The sequence below is a fragment of the Neofelis nebulosa genome, chromosome 12 (assembly GCF_028018385.1).
Source record: "Neofelis nebulosa isolate mNeoNeb1 chromosome 12, mNeoNeb1.pri, whole genome shotgun sequence".
Lineage (NCBI taxonomy): Eukaryota > Metazoa > Chordata > Mammalia > Carnivora > Felidae > Neofelis > Neofelis nebulosa.
In genome coordinates, this window is record NC_080793.1 from 11,408,672 (window position 1) to 11,432,854 (window position 24,183).

Sequence of the window (24,183 nt, forward strand, 5' to 3'; positions counted from 1 at the left end):
GAAGAGACTAGATCCCTCCTCCCTGCCACACAGGCAGCCTTTTATCCACAAAGCAGGCAGAGGCTTCACTGGCGGTACTGCTGGGAATGGCGGGGCCCTGTCATTGCCGGGAGGGGCCCCCTCCACGCCAAAAGCTCAGCCAGGCTTATGCAGAGCACTGGGGGGGGGGGGGGCTCTCGGTGCCAAGGTGTCCTAGCAGGTGCCACCGAAAGACTAGATACTGATGGCCTCTCTTTCAAAAAGTTGAAGTGAACCAATCCATTCATGTGTGGCGCCTGCATTAAAGGACAGAAAGAAGTCTAGGACGCAGAGCACAGACTCTGGAGTCAGAGTGCAGGGTGGCTAGGTCCCCTCCCATGAGACTGTTCAGTAGGGAGGGTGTCACACGACCTGGCCCTGGCTGTGGTGACGGTACTCCCTCCCTGGACTTGGGTCCTTGAGTGCATCTGTCCCCTCCAGCAAGCACGTCAGCAGGGATGCTGGGGCCACCTGGGTCCTGCAATCACAGGCGGCCTTAGCAGTCCATCTTGGGGACCCTGTTTTAACTCAAACAGCGGCAGACACTTGGCAATGGCCTATCCAGAACAGGTCTTCCTCCTCACCCCCTCAAGTCCCTGTCCCAGGCTGAACAGTGTCCTCACAAAACTCGTGTCTACCTGGAATGTGGGAATGTGGCCTCATCTGGGAATAGGGTCTTTGTGGATGTCATCAGTGGAAGATGAGGTCACACAGGATTAGGGTGGCCCAAACCCAACGACCGGTGTCTTTATAAGAAGAGGGACACACAGGGAGAAGGGCATGTTATGACAGAGGAAGGGACTGGAGTGATGGGTCTACGAGCCAAGGGGCGCCAAGCATCGCTGGCAACCACCAGCAGCCAGGAGAGAGACGTGAAACACTCTCCCTCGGAACCTCCGGAAGGAACCAACCCCTGCCAACACCTTGATTTTAGGCTTCTGGCCCCAGGACTGTGAGAGACTAAACTGCTGTTGTGATAAGCCCCCAGTTTGGGGTGATTTGTTATGGGGGCTCTGGGTAACTCACCCACTCCCGCCTCAACCCCAAGCATGGCCGCTGTTCACAGGCCGCCAGCTCCCCAGCCTCCCCAAGCACTGAAGACTTCCTGGAAGACTCCAGGCTCAACTTCTGTTTCTCAGGCTGCAGAGGAAATAAATCAGTGGTTCCCAGGTCTGGGGATTTCACAGGCCTGTAGCGTTTCCCCTAAATTCTGAAGATGGACCTTAGAAGGTTGCCAACTTTTTTTCTGGCACCTATGATAAAATTCCCACCTATTATCACCGTCCTGCGTGAAAGAGGACACCTGACATAAGAAAGTAGTTGACGCCAGGCCTGTCTTTAAGTTTTCTCATTTCCTATAGATGGGTGAGAATCTCACACAGCCCCGGGCCTGGCGTGGACCTGGCATTGGGGAACCAGCAAACTCAAGCCAGCGTGCCCTCCCGAGTGATTATTTTTATTCAATCCTGGCCGAGGAGAAGTGAGGCTGGCCTCCCTCACTCTCCTCTGTGGACGAAAAAGGTTTTCTCCCTCTCAGAAATTTGCCCAATATACCCCAGTTAACCTGTGGGTCATTCCAGACTGGGTGATCTCCCAGCCCCAGGGAGGAGGCATTCCAGGCCAGTCAGTGAGGGAGGGTCCTAAGGAAAAGAAAATACAAAGGAAAAAGCAGGGGAAGGAGAAAGAAGCCCAGACCCTTCTTTTGAAAAGAAAAAAACCAAAGCGTGAAATTACTCAATGTACAGACATCACGGGCCGGATGACTCCAGCTCTCTTCAAAGACACCTCGTAAACCCGCACCCGGCCTCAGAGGGAAAGGCCAGATGCCAGGCACTCCAGAAGGAGCTTTTCGAAACATCTGGCCCTGGCGGCTTGATGACCCAATGGAAGCCAGTCACCCTGTGCTTCATGAACGTCGCACCCACGTGTGCCACGTGGTAACCCGTGAGGTGTGCTGGGAGAGCCGTCCAAGGGATAAAGCTTTGTATGAGCGTGAGGAATGCTTCTTTTCCAGTAACTCAAGAGCGCTAATTCCCCCACAGAAGATGCCCCAAAAGTGGAGAAACTTTTGCCTGGAGTGCTAGGATTAACGGCCATGCAGGGGTGGCCTTGCTGGGACAGTCTCGGGCACAGGGTGGCCAACCTCAGATGATAAGGTCTGATGCTGTCGCTTTCCGGGCCGGAGCCCATCGCTCCCTCCCTCCCATTCTGCAAGCCCCGGCCAGGGGCAGGGTGGGCCCCAGTTCTCAGGAAGCCAGGAAACACACTCTCTTCTGGGCGAAAGGCCCAGATTCCTTGAGCGGTCACAGGACACGCTTTTTCAGAGCTGATCCAAAGCCACAAGCGCAGACTGGAAGTTTCTTTGGGCAGCGTGAACCTGTGGGGACACAGACAGGCACACCTGGAACTCCAGGCTGAGAGCCGGCCAGTGAGCAAGGCCCCAGCTGGCGGCGGACTGGCCAGGGCTCTACGGACCTCAGTTTCCTTTTCATCCCATTGTCGTGCATCAAGCATTTCTTGAGAAGCCTACAAAGCCAAGCGCTGTCTGAGGCACAGACCCTACCCATCCCCCCTCCCAGAGGGGTCAAGTGGTGGACACAGACATTGGACCGCAGTAAGCGCTACGGGGGAAGTGTAGCTGAGGAGGGGGTCAGGCCATGCAAATAAGGACATGTGGCTTCACACGGTCCCTGGCACAACTAATTCAGACTGGGTAGCAAACTGCTTAGCATGTAATCAGCACTCAGATAAGCCAGGTCCTCCTGTCCTCCCACTGCCCAGGTAGAGCACCCGAAGCCAGAAAGAGGTGGGCTGGGTGGGTGCTCGGGGACCAAGTGGGTTTGGGGCCCTATCTAGCCCCACATTTCCTGGGGAACCAAGGGGCCGCCCCCCTACCCTGCCCAACCCTGGCAGACTCCCTGCTTTTTCTGCGTGGGAAAGTTCTGCCTCTGACATCATGCCCACAGTAATGGGTCAAAGCCACCCCTTCTCTAGCCAGCAGGTGACTGTCCTTCCTGAATTTGAACCTGGGCCCCATCACTTGTTTGCTGGGAAACCCTGGCCAAGTTTCATTCACCTCTCTGAGCCTCGCTTTCATGATCTGAAAATGGGGAGGAGACCCACCTAAAAGGCTCACTTGCTCAATGACGTGGCGTAGATCAAGTCCGCAGGGTGTGACCGGCACACAGGAGGTGCACCTGCCTCATCTCCGCCCAGCACTGAGGGGATGGGGTGCTTACAGGAGGGAGGGTCCTTGGTGCAGGAGCAGGAGTACAGGCCTGGTCTGGGCAGGCCACGTCCAGCCCTGAGGGAGGTCGGTGTCCGGAAGGAAAGGCCAGACAGAGGGACCAGTGCTCTACTGGGAGTGGAAGTTCACACACGTGGGCAGACCAGCCTCAAGGCTTCTCTGCTGGGTGTCTTGGCCACAATCCTCACCTCTCTGAATCTCAGTCTCCCCAACTGAAATATGGCTTCTGGAGATAATAAAAATGAGACCCTAGATACATGAAGTCACCCAGCCAGTAAGTGACACATTTATCTCCTCACCCTCCTCTGTCCACTCAACATAAAAACACTCAGACTGTATCCCCAGCAGGTGCTAGGCCCTTTGGTGGGTGGGGGGCTGAGCCCCTTAATGGCAGGCAGAACCCAGTCTCCTTTAGAACCACCTGGCTCCATGGGATGATACCCAGCGGCTCCTGGGCTAGCCCGGGCTCACCCTCCTGGGAATCTTGCCTCCGTGGAAAACTACACCTGGACAGATCCCAGGAACAGCCAGCTTCTCCGCTGGGCGCGCCTACCACACCGCACTGCCTTACACCAAACCTGAGGCTGTGAGCGCCCCTCACTGCATGGCTGACGTCGGCTGCCAGACGGGCCGACTCCCAGCGGGCAGTGGGGGAAGCTGTGGCCCCAGCCCGCCCCTCAACACACACCACATGTCACCGAACGCAGAACTCAGGAGAACTTTGCCTCTTTCACGGCTTTGCCTCTGACTTCTCCAGATCAATCAACCGACCAAGCAATCAATCAATCAAGGGAGGATCAGAATTCAATCACAGTGACAACACAACTCGATCCCTGGGAAGCACGTTAGAACCAGGGATCCTGCAGATTAATGAGACAGCCTGGAAATCGGGAAACGAATGTAGTTAGGGACAGACAGCTCAAATGGGCCTGGCCCTTGGCTGATGCACTGGCATGAACTCCGACTTCTCTCATCCCCAAGAATCAGAACTGCTTCTCTGACGGGGAGGAAAGAAATGACAAGCAGAAATAGGATTTAGGGAAAATAACACACCCATGGCACCTTTCCCCCCCCCTTCCCAGAGCAGTGCTGCAAGCTTTACATATTTTATCATTTATTCTCACGTTGTCCCCAGCAAGTCCTAGGCGTTGGCCTTGCCTTTCACAAGAAAGCTGTGAGGGAGGCTGGGGTGTGGAGGTGAGGGGCCTCCCGCCAGACACCCAGCAGGAAGGGTTGGGGTGGTGGGTGGGGAGGTGGGGGGCTGGGGTCGAGTCAAAGGGATGGGACTGCAGCCTCAGGCGGCTGAGAGGCTCGGAGACCATCCACACTGTCGTCCACGTCGGCGCCTCTTCACCCCCTCCTGGTCTTATCACCCACCCTCACCAAGCCATTTTCCACACACGCTGCCAACACCACCACCCCTCCTGTGTCAGCCTTCGAGGCAGCCAGGTAAAGCCATCACTCCAGAGCTTAGCATCGAAGGCCTCCTTGCCTGTTGGACCCCAATCCCAGGTGGCACCTGTCATCTACCACGTCGGCCCCAGAGAGCGTCTTATGGTTTCCCGCAACCCCTGCTTCCCACCCCCAGTGCTCCACCCAGCATGCCCTCTCCACCCGACTATCCCCTGAAGATCCTCCCAGGTTATCAGCACACGGGCTCCCAGAGGAAACAGATCTGGGTCCAAATCCTTGCTGTGTGACCTTGGAGAAGTCCCTTTACCTCTCTGAGCCTGGCATACACTTACACAATGGAGCTGTTTAAAGGTGAAGACTAGCTGAAGATAGCAATGTGAACCCCTGATGGGTGCTCTGATGAAAAAGTAACAATAGCTCAATGTGCTGCAGGGTCATGACTGCTTTGTAATTCTTCTGTGTTCCCTCTGGCTGTTAGCCTCGCCCTATGGCTTTCGTGGGCCTTGGCCTCACCCCAAAGCCAGGTATCAAGGGCCAACCAAGGAGACTCAAAGGGCACAGAGCTCATGGTCCCTACCTTTACTGATGAGAACAGAGAGACTGCCTCCCCCCCATGCCCCCCTCCCCCCGCAGCTGCCCATCAGGAAGTCGATCCTGACATCTTGAAGCAGCTCAAGCCACGGTGGAACGTTCTAACCTGCAGCCCCAACTGCTTTGCTCCCTGACACAGGGTCTCCAGGTAGGATCCCAGATTGCCGACCCCAGGCCCCATCACTTGTGCCGTCTGCTCTCCTCTGAGAGGCTCACGGCACTTCCTGCCCAGGAATGTGAGCAGGAAGCGGGGCTGAACCCGCCCGGCTGCCTCTTTCCTCCTGAGCCCAGGCTCTTAAGACCTAAGGAACCAGCCATTTGTGGGAGTTTGGTTTTTCTCTCTTTTTCTTTCCTTTCCCCTCTAAGCAAAACTGCGTGGCAGCCGCTCCTGCCTCTTGTCCCCAAGGCAGTTCGAACGGGCCCGTCTTGTCCTTGCAGCAGTGACGGCGGTAATTCCGTTAATGGGAAGCAAGACGGATGGTTCATGGTGCCCAAAGTGCAGGAGGCAAGGAATCGGGCCACCCCCGGGGGGGAAGGAAAATGTTGCCGGAACACACCCTCCTTTGGGGCCTTATTAGGTCTTGAAAGAGCTGCCGCACTCGCTAAAACCTGCTTTTGCCAGCAGAAGCCTCATTTTACAAATACACAACAACAAAAAAACCCGTAAATGGGAAGAAAACCCTGCAGATTAGGCTCCCCTGCTGCAGTGAGGCGGCGCGCCCGCTCAGAGCTCAAGTCTTTAGCCTCGTCGTCTCTGGGTTTAAATAAATAGGTCTGATCGCCGGCTCACCATTTCGTGAATATGGAATATACGGCAGTTTCCTTGCTGTTTGAGGGCTGTCTGCTAATGGAGGAATGGGACAGTCCTGGAAGCATTTCCTTTGAAAAGGCCTGTCTGTCCCTGATGTCAGGAAACCCTATCGCCCTGGTTGTCAGTCTGGGGAGGACCCTTGACACCTTATCTTATCACCTACCCTCGCCTCCATTCCCCAGGCCTGATCCCCAGGCCCACGCCTGCCAGGCCCTCGTCAACTGCTGTAATTTCTCTGGTCTTCTGCCCTGAGGGCCAGGGGCATCTCAAAAGCAATTTCACTGTGGAAAGGGTGTCCATTTCCAAAAGTACGCCAGGAGCCACCCTCCTCCAATTCAGAATCAAGCCGCTGAATTGTTCTTTGGGCTTCAGTTGGTCCAAGCGCAAAATGAGGGTGGAGGGTGACGCCGGCAGGAGACAGCGGCGGTTGATAACAGGCGGAGCAAGTGGAGGCAGGCAGCTGGGGCTGTGTGACCTTGGCAAGCTGAGGAACCTCTCTGGGCCTCAGCCTCCTCATCCCTAACACAGGGCTAACGGTACCCGCCTCACAGGCGTGGAGGAAAGAGTAACTGCAATCATTTCTCAGGCCGATCTGAGCGTTCTTCTTGACCACGCCCTCCCGCGGCACCCAGCACAGCCTTGACACATAGTAGGTGCTTGCTGAACATCTGCTGCTCTGGGTGGAGCACGTGGTTTTTGACGCCCAGAGAAACAAAAACACCCGTCCGCACTAGAACACAGTGGTTTAGGATGTGTGCTCTGGGAGCCAAAGGCCTGGGTTCAAATCCTGACTTGGCCACAGACCCACTGTGTGCCCCTGGGCAGGTGACTCAGCTTCGCTCGGCCTCCCTCTCCCTGTCTGTAAAATGGGACTAAAGAGCCTGGCTCACAGGGTCACCAAGAGGAGTCAGGGCAATAATACGTGGCCAGAGCCTGCCCAGGTTGGCCCTTGGTAACCGGCAGCCCTGAGACCGAGCAGTTCAAAGTCTTGGGAATGCCTGAGGGAAAATTCCCACATTCTAGCTGGGAAAACCACTTTCTCAAAGCAAGCCCCGGTGATGCCATCCCAGCACCTCCCGGGAGAGAGCTGGGACCTAGAACAACAGGCAGTATGTGAACTCTCAGGAGACTGCCCTTGGAGGGAAGAGAGAGACTGCAGGAGCATCACCCCAGGAGGGAGCCTCATGGCGGGGATGGGGGGGCACCCTCACCCCTCCCACACCACAACTCCCATTCATCTGTCTCCAACACTCGGACCAGTAACACTGGACATACTTGACTCATTTCTTGCTTATGACGGCTCTCCCCAACCAGAATGCCAGCCCCGTTTTGTCTCTTTTGTTCATTATGCCCCTTAGAACAGTGCCTGGCTCTGTTGGATGGATGAATGACGAAACAAAGCAAGGAAGGGAAGAATTCTTCCGGGAGGGCAGCTCTGGGCTGAGTGATGGCTAACGTGGTCCCCGTGTGCAGAGGAGCTCCTGAACATCACAGGTGACACCAAACTACAGTCCTCGCCCCACACAGGGTTGCTTATTGTCAATACAGTAACAGTCTCCAACTGCTGAATGGCTGTTATGTGCGTTGCTTACCTCACCGGGTCAGGAAAACTCCCCCAGGGACAGGAACTGAGATTTCCCCCTCGCTCTGCCACGTGAGAAAACTGACGCCCCCAGTGGGAAGCAACAAGTCAAGAAGAGTGGTGAGCAAAAGGCGGAGGCGTGGCTCGTATCCAGGGTGTCCAGGTTAACCCCCCCCCACCTCCCTCCTCCGTATCTGGACCTAAGACCGCCGCACCGCTGGCTGGTCTCGGAGGGGAAGAGCTGGAGCGAGAGCCTCGGGACCTGCTCCCTGCCAAGAAGGGTGTTTGCTCAGAGGCAGGAGCTGACAAGCAGCAGGGTCTGGCTCCTGTCCCGTCCCCGTGCACACGCAACGGACAGTGGAGGCAGAAGACTCAGCCAGGTGGTGGCCCCAGCCACCCAGCCGAAGAGCACTCACTGGCTTTAGGGGTCAGCCGGGCCTGGGTTCAAGTCTCAGTTTCCAAACCATGTGGCTTATAGCTTTAGACTGGTGGCCTCAATCTCTGAACCTCAGTTATGCTCAACTGAAAAATGGGGCCAGCCCAAAGTTGTGGGGATTAACTAAGGTAACACGGATAAAGCGTTTGGCCACGCTGCCGGCACACAGTAGGTACTAAACAATAAGCAATAGTTAACTTTCCCAAGCCTCCCTCATTCGTGTTTTCAAGAGTGGCCAGATGTCCACATCTTGTAGCTGCCAGGCCCCCCAGTTTCAGGGCTGAGAACAGCGTGGGAAGCTGGTGGAATCTGAGCTCCCCACCCTCTCTGATCTCTGGGGCACCACCTGCTTGGCATTCTTCCTGAGCGAATGGGTCAGGACCATGGCATTTGATTTCTGACCCTTGTCACTCAAGGATAAGTCGGAGGGGATGGGTTTGTCGGTACGATAACATCTGGCAACAACATGAGGAGTGAAATCGGGGAAGGGGGTGGCATTTCCAATTGGCTCGTGTCCATGTCTATGGTGTGGGCTTGGCAAGAGAGGCCCAGGGTGAGGAGAGGGACCAGCTGGCCAGCTGATAGCACTCACATTGCAGGCCAGTGGTCTGCAGACCGCACCTCACAGGGGAGCTTCTCCCCCGGGTTAGATCCGGCCCCAAGCCCATGCGGGGACGATACAGGGGCCGTGCTCTTGAAATTGGTGTCTCGGTGGGAGGAGGCTGCAGCCCTCCCACTGGGGCCAGCTTTGCACGCACTGCACGTGACCAGCGCAGTCTCGTCTTGCCCCGCCCTCGGAAGGGAGCCCCGTGCTTGGGAGTTTCATACTTGTGTCCGCTGCCTTTCAAGTCTTCACTTTACCTTTGAACTTGTGTTTTTTAAGTGAAGTCTGGTGGAATAGTGGTGCACGTGCTGGGGGCTTGGGGCCCGAGCCTACAAGGACTTCCGCTCCTGACCCCTAACTCATAACCCCTGCCACCCTCCACCCTTGGCAGGGGCTCGAGTGCAATCAGGGGGTCAGGTGTGCCACAGGGTAACTGCAAGGGTCTGTCCTTGCCCTGTGAGTGTCCCTGCGCCCAAGGAAGCATGGCATTTAACAGCCAATAAAAACCACCGTGACGGATGGAGAGAGACTGACAAGGAACGGGTTTTTTTTCCTGCTTTTTAAACAAGAAGACCTGCATTTTCACTTTGTGCTGGGCTTCACAAATTATGTAGTTGACCCTACCGTCCATTTATATGACCTTCTGACTCCTATCCCCTAGCCTGGAGGCCCTTGGGGACATCCCTAGGCCTCCACAGAATTAGAAGACACCACGTGGTCTGCGACAATCACTGGCCCTTCCCTCACCCCTGCCCCCAGACCTTCTTTTTGGAACCCCTGTAGTTGGTCACTTACTGCTGTCTTGTGGACCAGGCCCCGTTTCCAGGGCTGGGGATGTGACGATCAACAGGATGCTGAGCAGTGACAAAAACAGGCAGGGCCGATGGTGGCACAGACAGGTGGAGGGAGCCTCGTCCAGCGGAGCCTCAGGGAGGCAGGGAAGGAATGGTCCGCACAGGCACACTGCCTCCCGAGGTGGGGCGTGGCCTCGGGGAGATGGCAGGAGCCCCTCATCTGTAGGGTGGTGACCCAGGGCTTACCTCGCAGGGCTGTCAGGAGACCCAGGGGCTACTGTGTCTAGCACCCCTGCGTCGCACTGCAGGGACAGGGTAAGGCTCAGGTAAAGGCTGGGGCCCAGGACGGTCTGCAGACAGCCCCCTCCTGAATGACCACAAAACCAACAGAGAAAAGCATGGCAGAGGGGCAGAACTGCCACTTCCTGCGTCCCTGCCTCGTGCCAGGTGTGTGGCCTGGTGGCTCTCCTGGCACACAGTTGCCCCTGCTGGGCTAGACATTTGTTCCCAGGGTTTCTACTCCTGCCCGACATGTCACAGATGTCATCTTTCTTTCTGTGATTCAGAAAGTCCAGTCGGTACCAGGTGGCAGTGGCAGCTTTTCCGACAGGACTGGTCACGGGCAGAGCAGAAGACACAGTGACTATGAGCTCAGACTGCAGCCAGCCTGGGTTTGATCCTGGGCCCCTCCAGCTGTGGAGTCTAGGGCAGATCTGACCTGCCCGGGCCTCGGTGTCCCCTAGGTCACGTGGGATTATCAAGAGCCTCATCCTCGTGGGGTTGCTCTGAGGATCAAATGAAATGACATCGGTGAAGGGTATGGCTCACAGCAAGTGCTCAATAAATGTCAGCCACTGCTATTGTCACGAAACCCGAAAACATCAAATCAAAACCCTGAGCGTCGCGTGGTGCTTCCCAAGATCGCGTGAATCCGCTCCCTCCTTTCCAGCATCTGCCCCGACTCTGCTCCAAGACTACACTCTCCCCCCATTGTCATGGCGCATCAGTCCATAAATATTTAAACAACATGTCATCAGATTATTATAACATATGATCTATAGCACTGATGTGCTGCAGTTCTGCACATTTGGGCTTCGTTTTCAGAATATCGAGACATAAAATATTTATGTATTTAGCCAACCACGAGATCTCACATTCTGTCTCAAAATGCTGGGTGGCGGCAAGATGCGGAACTGAGACGCAACGTGTGAAGGAGATGCCTTGTTCTCACGTCGGTTCCTGGGGCATCTGGATTGTTTCTGGTTCATTCCAGGGCCTGTGAACGGTGGCTGGCTGGATTTGCCACAGGAAGCGGGGGGCCAGGACCAAAAGACCCCATCAAAATGCAGTGAGAGTTCAAACCACAAGGCACTGGATCATTTTCATTCGGCATCTCTATGGGTCTGTGCATAGTAGGTGCTCAGTAAACGACCACAGGGAAATGAATTCACCTGTAGCCCACACCACCACCCAGTGGGCTGGCACCCAGCGGGGACTCGGTAACATTTGCTCTTCTGTTTCATTCTGTCCCCAGTGCCCAGCACCAGTCCAGGCACAGAGTGGGACCCGGCAAATGTTGCCAATGAACAGCAATGGAAAGAATAACGCATGACCAGATAAATCACTTAATTAGCTAATAAATTAATGAGGGATAATGACTCCCTGTCTGCTGGTCCGGATTACACAGTGTGAGACCTTCCTCCTGAGAAATAAAGGCTCTCCAGTAACCCGTAGTGGATAGGCAAAGGGTTTTTTTCTGGGTAATTAAATATCTCGATTGCTAACATTAGCACATCACAGTGACCATATGTCCTAGAATTTTCAGCACTGTGCAATTTCAAAGATGCCGCCCCGTAAGCCATTCAAGCATCCATGAACTTCTTACATACTAGCGACCAAAGAGCATCTTCCACACTGCTTCTCTTGTCCCCAAATGTCACTAAAATGCTTGTACAGACCACTGCCCTTTTGAGAGTTTGGAAACTGTGCTCATCATTTGCCTAAGCTCTAGATGGGTGATATCTGAAGGCCTGGGATGCCACAAAAGCATGTGCAAACCAAAGTTGTTAGCTTGAAGTACAAGTATTTTCTGTGCATTAGTTCCCAGATGCTGTGCTGTCACCATTAAGAGTGGGCAGCCCTCACCCTTGTCCCCAGCCTCTCCACAGAGAAAAATCCAGTCTTCATTTCCTCTTGGGTTAGCTGAGGAGGCTGGCATTTAAAACAAACACAAAAGGCCACCAAAATTCCTGGGGGAGATGAACGAAGGAAATGCATACACACTGAGTCAGGCACACCAAGTCTGCACTCGAGATGCTAGTGTAACTAAATCCGGCTGGACTCGGCCGGACCCGCCAAACGTACGGGTGGGCTCTCTCTCCCCCAGCTCCCTGTATGTCGCCATGTGGTCCCCGGTGGTCCCGCAATCTGGGCACCCACCCTGGTGGCCTGCCGAGGCCACACCAGCTAGGGAATCACTTCCTCTTTCAACTCCCAACCCCCCGTTTTCTGGGCTGGGTGAACTGTGGGCTCTGCTCATTTGCTGCACAGCAGTGTCTGTGCCCAGAGGTGGCTTGGGAAGGTTAAACACCTCCCTTTCCCTAAGCGAACCCCAAAAGATATGTGCTCTGAGAAAAAGAAGTATGCCTGATAAAAAATGTAGCTTTAAGACATGCACCCACTCAGTCCAACCCAAAGCTGCTCCCATACGGGCATCAAGAATGGCCCCTGCAGAGAAGGAGCAAAGAAAAAGACCCCAGTAACTCTGGGAGGTACAAGCCCTCTATAAGTGTAGGTTTCTCCCTTGGAATAATTTGAGCCTTTCTCTAAGAAACCTTTTCTGAACAGAGAAGGGTCAGTTGGACACAACTCAGCCCTTGTCTGTCCACTGGGAGAAGCAAAGTTTGCTAACAGGTTTAGCAACTCCACACAGACACTCTTCAAGGATCCTGCCACTTGCCCACTTGAAACTTTCCATTCATTCAGTAAATATCCATGGAGCACCGACTACGTGCCAGGCCTAGTGCTGGGCACGGGGGATAAAGTGGTGGTTCGCAGGTCAAGTCTTACCCTCATGGAGCTTACGTTCCAGTCTGGGAGGGAAACAACAAACACAGGAAATCAGGAAGGGGTAGGGGTCCCGAAGAAAAATAAGGCCAGGTCAGGGAAAGAGGAGTAAAGGAGTGAGGGACTCATTTTGACAGGATGGGGATAACAGGGTCACTTTGGAGAAGTGACTTTTGTGGTGTCCTCAATGAAGGCTAGGAGCAAGTCAGGGGAACACTGGGGTGGGGGGGGGGGAGGGGGAGGATTTCAGGAAGAGGGGACAGAGGGCAGTATCTGCTTGACCCGTCTGAGGAAAGGTTTAAGGAGGCCACATGGCTGGAGCGTAGCAAGCAAAAGAAACACTGCTGAGCAGCGAGGCTGCAGAGGGAGCAGAGCCCCATTGCCCTTCCAATAAAGTGCGCCCCCCCCCCCCCCCCCCCCCCCGCTAAGGTCCCGCAGGCCGCAGCAGTGTCTTTTCCCACCATTTGCTCCTTGCCACGTGCTGTTCCTTCCAGCTGCCTAGGAGGCCCTCTCCCAGGCCCTGGACCTGGCCACCAACTCACAGCCCACATGACAGGCACTTCCAGATGGCAGCCTCTGCCCTCTGACTCTGCAGACCAGACCCCGATGCGGCCGGCTTCCATCCAGCACACATGCTGATAGTAATCAACTAAGCACATATATCCTGGATTCTCAGTGTCTGTTTCTTCGTCCACACAGTGGGCATAATGACATCTACATCAGAGAACTACTGGGAGGACCAAATGAGTTAATCCTCGTAAAGGATGGGGCGCCTGGGTGGCTCAGTCAGTTAAGCGTCTGACTTCGGCTCAGGTCACAGTCTCGTGGTCCGTGGGTTCGAGCCCCACGTTGGGCTCTGTGCTGACAGCTCAGAGCCTGGAGCCTGCTTCAGATTCTGTGTCTCCCTCTCTCTCTCTCTCCCCCTCCCATGCTCATGCTCTCTCTTGCTCTGCCTCTCAAAAATAAAATAAACGTTTAAAAAAAAAATCCACGTAAAGGGTTAGAATGGAATGACGCATACAGTAGGTGCCAGGTCTATGGAAGAGGTCAAGAGCTGGGGAAGTGGCAGAGGTCTCTGATTTCACACTGCTGGGGGTCTGCCCACAGCCCACGACCCCATCCCACAGCCCACCCACCCACTCACCCTGTGGTCTACCTGCCCTTCACCCCAGCCCTCTGAGACCTCCAGGCAAACCTCGCGTTTCCTTCAAGGCTGGCTCGGATGTCCTCCCTCCTGGAAAGGGTTCCTGCTTCCCCAGAGAATGAGCCCCGGAAAGATGCCTACTGCAGATGTTCACCAGCACCCAGAGGAGCTCGTGACACAACCCCTGTCCTTACCAAGTTGTTAGAGGCTGTGGGGTGGGGCCCTGAGAGGGTCTCTGGGACCCAGCTCCCAGAATAAGGCCTGACTCAGACATTGGGATGTATTACTCGAATCAATGAGTGAACGGACGGCCGCATACCAGCCGGCACAGGCGGGTCTGGTTAACCAGAGTCCACTCCACCCGCACGACCGTGAACGGGTCTGTGTTTCTGCATCGGACTCCTCGCCCACAGCCCAGGCTCAAGCACCATGACCAGAGCCTTGGCCTGAGAAGCAGGACAGCATCCATGACCTTGGAAACTGGTCACAGTCTCTCGGGGCCTCAGTCTCCCCATCTGTAAAATGAGAGGCTTTCATGCTTTTATTTTTAAGCATCGGAACCTTGTGAACATTTTTTGCACGTAACATAAAGTTGACCGTTCTGAAGTGACCAATTCGGTGGCGTTTAGCACATTCACAGTGTTATGCAACCACCACCTCTCTCTGGTTCGGAAACACTGTCATCACGCAAAAGGAAACCCTGTACCCATTAAGTGGTAGTTCCCCATGCTCCCCTCCCTCAGCCCCTGGTAACCACCAATCTGCTTTCTGTCCCCACATGGACTTATAGATTATGGATGTTTCATATGAGAATCTTTTCCTTTTTTTTTTTTTTTAAACGTTTATTTTTGAGACAGAGAGAGACAGAGCACGAACAGGGGAGGGTCAGAGAGAGGGAGACAGAGAATCTGAAGCAGGCTCCAGGCTCTGAGCTGTCAGCACAGAGCCCAATGCGGGGCTTGAACTCACGGACCGTGAGATCATGACCTGAGCTGAAGTCGGACACTTAACCGACTGAGCCACCCAGGCGCCCCGAGAATCTTTTCTTAAAATGACTCCTGTGCAAAGCCTCCTTATGTAAAACAGGTAACGGGGTTAGTGCTGTGGGAAGACAGGTCTGCCCTGCGCAACAACCCCCCCTCCCCCCCAGCTAGAGTCCCTCTCCCTTGGTGACCCTTCAGGGAAGGCTCTGATCCCAGACCCCTTTCTTTTCACAATTCTGGTTCTAACATTGATTTCTTTTTTTTTTTTTTAACTGTTTTTGGAAGTTTATTCATTTTTGAGAGACAGAGGCAGAGCATGAGCAGAGGAGGGGCAGAGAGAGAGAGGGAGACACAGAATCCGAAGCGGGCTCCAGGCTCTGAGCTGTCAGCACAGAGCCCAACGAGGGGCTTGAACTCAGGAACCTCGAGATCCTGACCTGAGCTGAGGTCAGACGCTTAACCGATGGAGTCACCAGGCGTCTCTATTTTTTTTTTTAATGTTTATTTATTCATTTTTGAGGGGGAGGAGGGGCAGAGAGAGCTGGAAACAGAGAATCCCAAGCAGGCTCAGCACTGTCAGCGCAGAGCCCCACACAGGGCTCGAAATCACAAACTGCGAGACGGTGACCTGAACCGAAATCAAGAGGGGGTCGTTTAACCGACTGAGCCACCCAGGCGCCCTAAAGTTGGATTTCTAAGGCAAGTCCCCCCCTCACCCTCCTCCCTGCCAAACAGTGTCCAAGAATCAAGGGCCTCAAGCCTGGTGCTACTGGCCCATTTTCCTGACGAGGGAGTAGAGGTGCAATATTCCAAGGGAGCTCCGGAGCCCGCTGAGGCTCTCCTCTCACCACACACAGCACGGCAGGGTCTCAGGTGTGAAGAGCATTTGCGGCCCATCGAAGCTGCCTCAGGAGGGGCGGCCACTTCCGTGGGACAAGGACACCCCCCCCCCCTTAGGGACAAGCCAGCCCAACAGAACCCCAAATGGCTTAGGAGAGAGCGCCAAACATGCACAGCCTCTCCCCGCCCCCACCTGGGGCCCGAGCCTCGCTGTGCGGACCCTCCGCGAGGGCTCCCTGCCCCTGGGCCCGGGGCTGTGACAGCCGCTTCTGTCAGCACAGACCTCTGATGGGGCCCGACGCTGTGTAAATAATTAACAAAACATCTGCCTTGCTTAATAACACACTGTGGCTGACGCAGCTCTCGGGGCCTCCCGAGACCCTCTGACTCCAAGAGGACGCGTCAAAACCTTATAAGGCTCCCTTTCCGAGCCTCGTGGGGGGGGGGGGGGCGGGCGGAGGGCAGCACAAGACACTGACTTCTACACGTTTTCCTGGGCTGCCCAGAGCACCCGGACTTAAAGCCCGCCTCGGTCCAAACCGCGCGTCTCTTCCCGGTCTATTTTGAGGGTCATGATCACGGGGAAGTGCTTCAGCGGCCCCTGACACTGCTTTCAGCCTCATTTAGGGCCTCAGTAGGCAGGGGCGCTGAAAATGCTCCGGACAGAGAAACAACCTTCCTGGCCCAGTGACCCCGGCCCGGTGACCCTAGGAAACAACTAGTTTCCTCACCTCCCATAAAATCTCGGGGTAGCACTTCCGGGGTGCCACCCATGTGCTGAGGGGTTTATATCCATTGTTTCCTATAGTTCTTCCCTCAAATGTCATGAGGTCCTGATATTGTCTCTGTTCCCCAGTGGGGGAAACTGAGGCTCCGGGAGGTGAATGGCTTGCTCTGGGACTCCCACCTCGCTCCATTTGGTGCCAAAGCTCAGGTCCTTAATGTGATCGTGGGTTAGTGCCTTCCCCTCCTTGGGCCCCAGTCTTCATTCTGTAAAATGGGCGTGTGGTTCTTCTCTGGACTGCTCTGGACTCACCAGAGCTGAAGGTCATTTGCAAGGCAACGGGTACCCCTTTGCACGTCTCTTCCTGACAACTCCCAGTTTCAAAGACTTTGGGGACAAGAAGGAACAAGGCAGGGCAGCCCTTGGGGAGAGGGGTGGTAGACAAATTCCAAGTCTGCCACTCACCTGCAGTGACAAGGGCTCTGAGGGGCCAACCCCATATCCTCAACTACAACTTGGGGGCTTTGGGGAGCTCTCCTCTAAGGCGCCAGCTCCGTTTGTCAAGGTCAAGCACTGCCCCACCCCCAGCCTAATTTTGAAGTGTGGGGCTTCAACAACTCAAGGAAATGCAGAACCGCAGGCTCTCAATGGCAGCTTCCCTCCCCCTTCCCCTGCAGAAATTCCTTCACACTCTATGGAATTCCTACATAAAGCCCCTTTTTCTCTTCTATGAGGTCACCATCACACAGATGTCTAAGAGAAAGAAAGATCGGCTCCATGCGGATCAAGGCGGCTGGAACTGAATGCATTTCAGATCCCAACTGCACCACCTTTCAATTCGGCTGGCCCCTCGCTTGTCCGTCCCCCAGAATCCAGCCAAAGCAACCAGTTGGGTTTGGGGTGCGGCGATCCTGCGGGTGGATGCCAAGAGGCCCAGCCAGAAGACCGGGCCTTTGCCACCAGACCACCCGAGCAGTCGTCTGTGGAAAAATCCAGAATTGGAGACAACACAGCAGAGGCTGTATATGTGGGTCTGTTTCCACACAAGCAAGTCCGTTGGAAGGACAGATGTCAAACTGCTAGATCACACTCCACGTTCAAGTTCCCAAATTGAACGTCACAGGAAATTACACCACCAACTGATTTGCCCCAATGTCCGCTCCTGTCTGGAAGCTGAGTCTGAGAAGGCTGTTGGTTTAATTCAGTCTGGGCCAAAGGAAGAGACTGTGAGTATGTCACCCAACTCAGACAAGAATGGGTGAAGCCACTGACCTGATTTTTTTCTTTTTAAAATAAAAATATTTTCGGGGCACATGGCTGGCTCAGTCGGTAGAACGTCTGACTCTTGATCTCGGGGTCGTGAGTTCAAGCTCCACAATGGGCATACAGCTTAACTTAAAAAAATACAAGTCTAAAAAAAAAATAAACATAAAACATAAAACCTTTTCTCCAAAGGCCATCTTGTCACTACCCAAAAGCCAGACATTAGAAGATGGTCACATACCAAAAAGCCACTGAAGATCTTTGGCCAATCCTGGTCATCATCTACCACCCACTCATTTCGAAGCCATTTCACAGACCCCCCGGGAGGTGCTCAGACCACCCCAGATGACGCCCCACACACATGCCAGGAGCAGCCTTGCTCCCCAAAGCTCCACATTCTGGTCATCAGCATTCTGGCAACCATCCGAAGTGATGGCCAAAAGAAAGGCCCGTGGTATGTGCACACCGCTTCCTAAGAATGACATCAGCAAAACTAAATAAATAAATAAATAAATAAAGATAAAAATGTAGGAACAAGGACTATTTTTACCTCCCCAAATCGCAGGCCAGACGGGAGAGAAATCCATCAATGCCAGAAATGTGGCTGAGCCTTCGCACAAGATCTATTATTTCACACCTTAAATTAACGCATCTCAAAGCAATTTGCAAATGTTCATCAATGTGCAGAACACGCTCAGAAGGGAGAGGAATGCCTTTTCCTTCCCAACATCAAAGGACACTTGCAGGGGCCCCACACACCCCAAGCGGCACAGGTCCGCACGCACAACATTCCTTTCAAGAACAGCATAGTATAAACCGTGATAAAAAGGAAAACGAACAAGGAAGAGAGACAGGCACGGGGCTAAAATGGCAAGTGACAAGCAGCCTACATGGAAATGATCCTGGTGTCAGGTGTTCAGCATTGGGAGTCGGGGCCCTGGGGGTAACGCGCCATCACTGGGGGTCCAGCACTGGGCTCTGCCTGAGGGCAGTGCCCCAGCTTGCTCCCTCCCCACCCCACACAGGCCCAGAGATGCCAACCCATGTTTAATCTCGGATGACTCACCAGGGTCCTCCACTCCCCACCGGTTAACTCCCTTGCTTGGTCTGACCCGAGAAGAGGAAGGGAATATTCTTCTCTTTTCGACAATTGTTTTGACACTTCCCTTCTGAAACCAATCTTTGGCACTTCATGAGCAAAGAAAAAAATGTGAACTGTAGACCTTTCTCTCTGACAGTCCTGGCCCTGGGCGTGGGTCATCCACAGCAGAAGGGCAAGAGTGGACAAGGAAGGAGGGCAGCACCTTCAGGAAGCCCTGTCCCGGAAGGCTGGAGCCGGCCGACAAACCCAGCCCTGAAGGAACCTGGAAGACAGTGACCATTACTTTCCAGGTCCAGTGGGAAGACTGCTGGCTCTGCTCAGACCAGCCTGAATTCAACTCCAGGGTCAACCGCGTGGCAGTCCACGATCCTCGGCACATTATTTAATCTGTGTCCCCAGTTTCCTGTAAAATGGGCATCAAGATAGTTCCCATCTAAGGGTGCCTGGGTGGCTCCGTCGATTGTGGGTCCAACTCTTGATTTCAGCTTAGGTCATGATCCCAGGGTCGTGGGATTGAGCCTTGTGTTGTCAGGCTGCATGCTGAGCATGGAGCCCGCCTAAGATTCTCTATGTCTCTCCCTCTGCCCCTCCCCTGCACAAATGCGTGTTCTCTCTCTCTCAAAAAAAAAAAAAAAAGTTTTAAGTATTCAGATAGTTCCCATCTCATAGTGTTGCTGAGTGGATTGAGGGAAATAAGCCTAAAGCTTTCAGTATCGTGCCTGGCACACAGGAGACCCTCAATAAATGGTGGCCCCTAATTGCAGCGCTACCTACAGAAAATTATGCACATCGTTTCATCTCTTTGAGCCTCAGTTACCTCATCTGTAAAATAGAGACAATAACCCCCTACATCCTCGTGAAGGTTAAATGAATAGATGTGTGAAAACACCGAGCACCCTGTGCGGCACCTTCAGAGGACAGGCCTGAAGTCAGGCAGGTGACAGGATCCTGCCTCCACCTCCTTTCAGCAGTCCCAGGACACAGCCTCGACCTCTCTGTGGCACAACTGTGATCAGGGCACCGTAGGGGCTCCATGAGCATGGCTTCCTTTCCCCCTTCCCTGCCCCCTCCTCGCTCGGAGCCACGGGAAACGCCACCGGGCAAAACCAGGAGCTTTGATTCTTCAAACCCTCTTGAAACCCCAAGCCCAGACCAACCTGGGCCACCGCTTCAGTCTGAGACTTTGTTTTGTGAGGACAGAAACTACTTTTTAGTCATTTCCGAAGCAGACTGGGACGGCAGTGGCTGACAAACCACAGGGACCATTTTAAATCCTGGGCCTTTTCTTCTGGGAAGTTAGGCAAGAACCTTCCCAAATGTTTGCCCGTGGGGCTCTCTGCCAGGGAGTGACTCATCTGCAGCTCCCCACAGGCATATTTTATTTGGGGGTGGGGGACGGAGGCAGGGCCTGGCCTTGAGGGGAGAAGGAGAGGCAGCATTTCCAGCAAACCCAGAAGGTGTTTTCTTCGTTTTTTGGGTCTTTTTTTTTAGGACAAAAAAGAAAAAGAATGTGGGTCTTTTTGTTTCCTTCCAGGTTTTGTTTGCTAAAAGAGACGTCCAAAGTTCACTCTGTAAGCTGCTGCTTGGGGAACGGGCGCTTCCAGCCGGCTCTACATCCCTTTCAATGAAATTCTTCTTCCATTAACACTACGGATTTTTAAATGTGCCTCCAAGATTTGCCTGCACACGACATTTTCCCCTCAGAGAGGCAAGCTGAGTTCTGAAAACGCAGGGGAACTAGGGCGCTCCGGAGTTTCTACAGTTGGCCTTGAAGCAATTGAGACCTTCAACTGCAGAGATGTTCAACATTTTTAAAGCCCCCCCAAAAAACCGTCCCTCAAAGCTGCAGGACAGACCTTGGAAACCAGCATCCCAAGCGTGCTGTGCTGCTTCTTACTGTCTTGGGGACTCACGCTTGGAGCCCAGGCTCAACAAATGGATCAACTGGACGAGTATTCATCTACTTAGCAGAGTAAGCAGAGACAGAGAGACCCCCGGATACACAGGCTAGTATCCTGGGACCCCTAGTCTCCCCAGGGTCAGGCCCCCCAGGCACAGGGGAAAGGTTAAAATCTGCCAGGGCCGGAGAGAGGGGCGAGAACAAAGCCAGGAGACCCAGAAAGAGCATTTAGGAAGAAGTGAACACAAGTCCTCCGACACCAGGCCAAGTGGCTCTGCCAGACCCACCATTGCGCCAGCCCAGCCTGGGCACCGGGGGGGGGGCCCATGCAGGGTCCCGCCAGCGGGCCCCACCAACGCCTGGCTCGGAGGCTTCCCTCTCTGCCAGGCCCAGCCTGGCTCCACCGGTCTGACCGCTGGCCCTCATTCACCACACAAGGCCCAGCACCCACCAGGTGCCCACCCCTGGCCTACTTCTCCCCATGGGCTCCCTGGCATCGGGGCCAGGGGCTGACGCATCATGCAAAACGCCGTGTGGGTGCCAAGGGGGGCCCTCGGCCTCCATAATAAACACACTCCCACACTCCCGGACACAAAATACACATCCACACGCACGTCTGTACACTTTAGTCCTCAAAGGCTCACAAATGCACACAGAAACCACTTGTGGACGCTCACACACGTGCGCGCACGTACTCCCCGAACCCACACCACTCCTTCACAAAAACGGGATCCCATGTGAAGCGCTTGGCACACTCCTTGGCAAACAGTAAACAATAAACGTCCAAAAGGGAGCCACGCGCGCGTCCCCCGCACTCCTTCACCGCAAACCCCACCACCCAGACCCTCCGCCGTGCACGCGCACACTCGGGCGCACACCCCGAGGGGCAGACGGACACACGCCGCCCACGCACGCTCGGACGCACGGCCGCCGACACACTCGGGCTCTCGCGTACACTCGCGTCCCGGCCTCCCGCGTACACCCCCGCCCGCCGTCCCCCGCCGAGTCGCGGCCGCGCGCGCGAGCACGCGCACCCCCCTCGGCCCGGCTGCGGGTGACTGCCCCGCCGCCCGGCCCCCGCCCCTTCCCCGGCCCGATCCCGCCGGGCCCCGGCCCCAGGCCACTCACCGGCGCGCGGGCGGCTCGGCTGCCGGCGGGAAGAGCGGCGCGCGGCCCGGCGGGCGGCCGGCCGGAGCGGAGGGTCCCACACGAGTCGGCGGCGCCGCGGCCGCACGCCCGTCCGCTCGGTTCCGCCGCCGCCTGCGCGGGCCCGCGCGCGCTCCCGCCCCTCCCCACCGCGGGGCCGCGCCGCCCCCTGCGCTCGTGCGCGCTGCCGCCACGCTGGCCCGGGGGGCGCCCCGCGGCTACCGCTCGGCGCCGGGACAGCTCCGCGCCCCCGAGCCGTTCGGACCGCGGGTGATCCGCTCGGCCGAGCCGCACCCCGCGCCCTACTTCAAAGATGGGGAAACTGAGGCCCAAACTCTCACAGCGAGTCAGGCCCAGCAGACTCCCCTCCACCCCTCCTCGGGTTCTAGACGTTTAGGATTAGGGTCCGCGATCAGAGGACTCGTGGACCCCTCCCATCCATTCTTGTGTACGCATCACCTAAGGTTGCTCCTTTCACGGCCCTGGGCATACTGGCCAGTCAACCAGCGCTTATTGCGCGCCTACTGAATGTGGGCACTGAGGTAGGCTCCAAGGATATCTTGATGTGGCGAAGGTGCTGCTCCCTGCCCTCAAAGTGCCAACATCTCCTCATCTGGAGCTCCCCACTTCCTGTGGACCCCAGGACTAGTAAGAGTCAATGTGCAGAGCTTTCTGGGAGAAGGCTCTACTAATGAATACTTAGGAGACAGAGTCTCCATGGGACCCCAAAGGTTGCTGCTCAGTTCCCTGCTTCACTTCCTAAGGGAACCCGTCTCCCCCGCCCCACCCCCCATCCCCAGAGGGGACGCTGCTAGCTTACACGGTTCCTGTTTCCACACTGGCTGCTTCTCCTCCACATGCAACACTGCTCTGTTCCCGAGGAGGACTGGAACCAGGGACTGACACTGACTGCCTGTCTACTGTCCAGCTTGGTCACAACACCGTGCTGGGCACAGAGAGGATACCCCAGTATTGCACCTGGCTGTGATCTGTAACAATAATGATACCAACCGAGTACCCACTGTGTGCCAGTCTTACGACCGCACAGCCATTCTGTGAAGAAGGCATGAGGCTGCTTTCGTGCCCATTTTACAGAAGGGATACATGAGGTTTAGAATAGAAGCTGAAAGAAACAAATTCTCTTGCTTAAAGTCACCCAGATGGTAAGCGGTTGAACAGGTAGCTGGGCCACAGATTGTCTAATTCCATTGCCTACTAATCTAGGCAATCCTACCGCGTGAACAACATAGCCCTGGGCTGCTGGTATAAGAGAGGACAGATGGGGAGGCAGCTGGCCCAGAGGACCCAGCTCAGTCCCAGCCCTTCCACAAACCAGCAGGAGCAGAGTGGATCATTCGGCACATTTGTTAGCCGTTTAGTTGGGGACTCATTTACAACCTCACTTCGCATGATATACGTGACAATAAATATCAGGTAGATCGAGGAGGTAACTATAAGCAATAACATTGCAAAAAGTAATAGAAATAAATAGAAGTTCTGAGACAACGTGTTGCAGGGTTACTAGCAGATCAGTGGTATTGACCACATCCACTCAGCAAACAGTAATTGCTTCATTCAATCACCCGACGCCTATCTCTGTGCACCTGATACCGGTCAGGTACTCTTCTAGGCCCTGGGATATGCTTGGGAACAAAATATAGCCCTGACTCTCCTGGGGCTTCAATCTGGGGGTGGGGTGTGGGGAGAAGAAATTGCTAATATGCATGGTGTGGTTAATAAGTTTCGTGGAGAAAATAAAATAGGAAAGGGCCAGGAGAGCACAGGGGTGCTTTTTCATAGAAGGTGCTGGAAGAAGGCCTCTCTGATGAAGTGATACTTGAGCAGAGGGGGGGTGATGAGAGGTCTTCTGTATGTAGGACAGGCCCGAGGTTCCAAGAACAGTCCTGGTAAGCTACAGAACAACCTGAAATTTCCCTCGGAAGGAACCTTTGAGAGCAGTGTCAGACCGCCAGGAAGAGAAGCCCTGGTGTAGGATTTTGCAGTTTGTAAAGCCCTACCCCAGCCTCGTGGAGCCCCTTTAACAGGTACTCCTAATATCCTCATTTTCTAGTCAGGAAACAGAGGCTCAGAGAGGTCAAGCAGCATGCCCCAGGTCACACAGCACACAGCCAGCTGCAATCAGCAGAGATGCTTCACACCTCCTGCGAGCTGACGCCAATGCAGAGTGTTAGGGGGATAAAGAGGCTTGTGCACCTCCCCGCCCCCTTCCTGCCCTCTTGGACTATAATTCAGGAGCTGGCAGGGTGGAGCATTCACTGTTTTCCCGGCCTTTCTCCTCCTCACCCATTTCCTTCCCTCTGGCATGGTCCCAGCCCCAGGTGATACGCTGAGGGCAAAAAAAGCAGGTCAAATCCAGCCCAGAGACCCTCCAGATTCCCTGCACTCCCCCCACTACGTTGGCCAGGGTAGGGGGTAGAGGGAAATGGGTGCAACCTGAGCCCCATTCGACTTTTGTTTTTAACTCAAAGGATTTTTCAGCGAGTCCCCAAATGAGTCAC

General features: G+C 54.9%; 1 protein-coding gene across 1 annotated transcript in view; it reads right to left on the bottom strand.

Annotated features, from left to right (window-relative positions):
* Positions 1 to 21,803, bottom strand: part of NEK6 (NIMA related kinase 6) — an 86,066-nt gene extending 64,263 nt beyond the window's left edge. The window contains exon 1 of the mRNA XM_058694167.1: positions 21,647 to 21,803. The gene's annotated coding sequence lies outside the window, so the exon portion shown is untranslated. The remainder of the gene's footprint in view (positions 1 to 21,646) is intronic.
* Between the last annotated feature and the right edge of the window lie 2,380 nt (positions 21,804 to 24,183).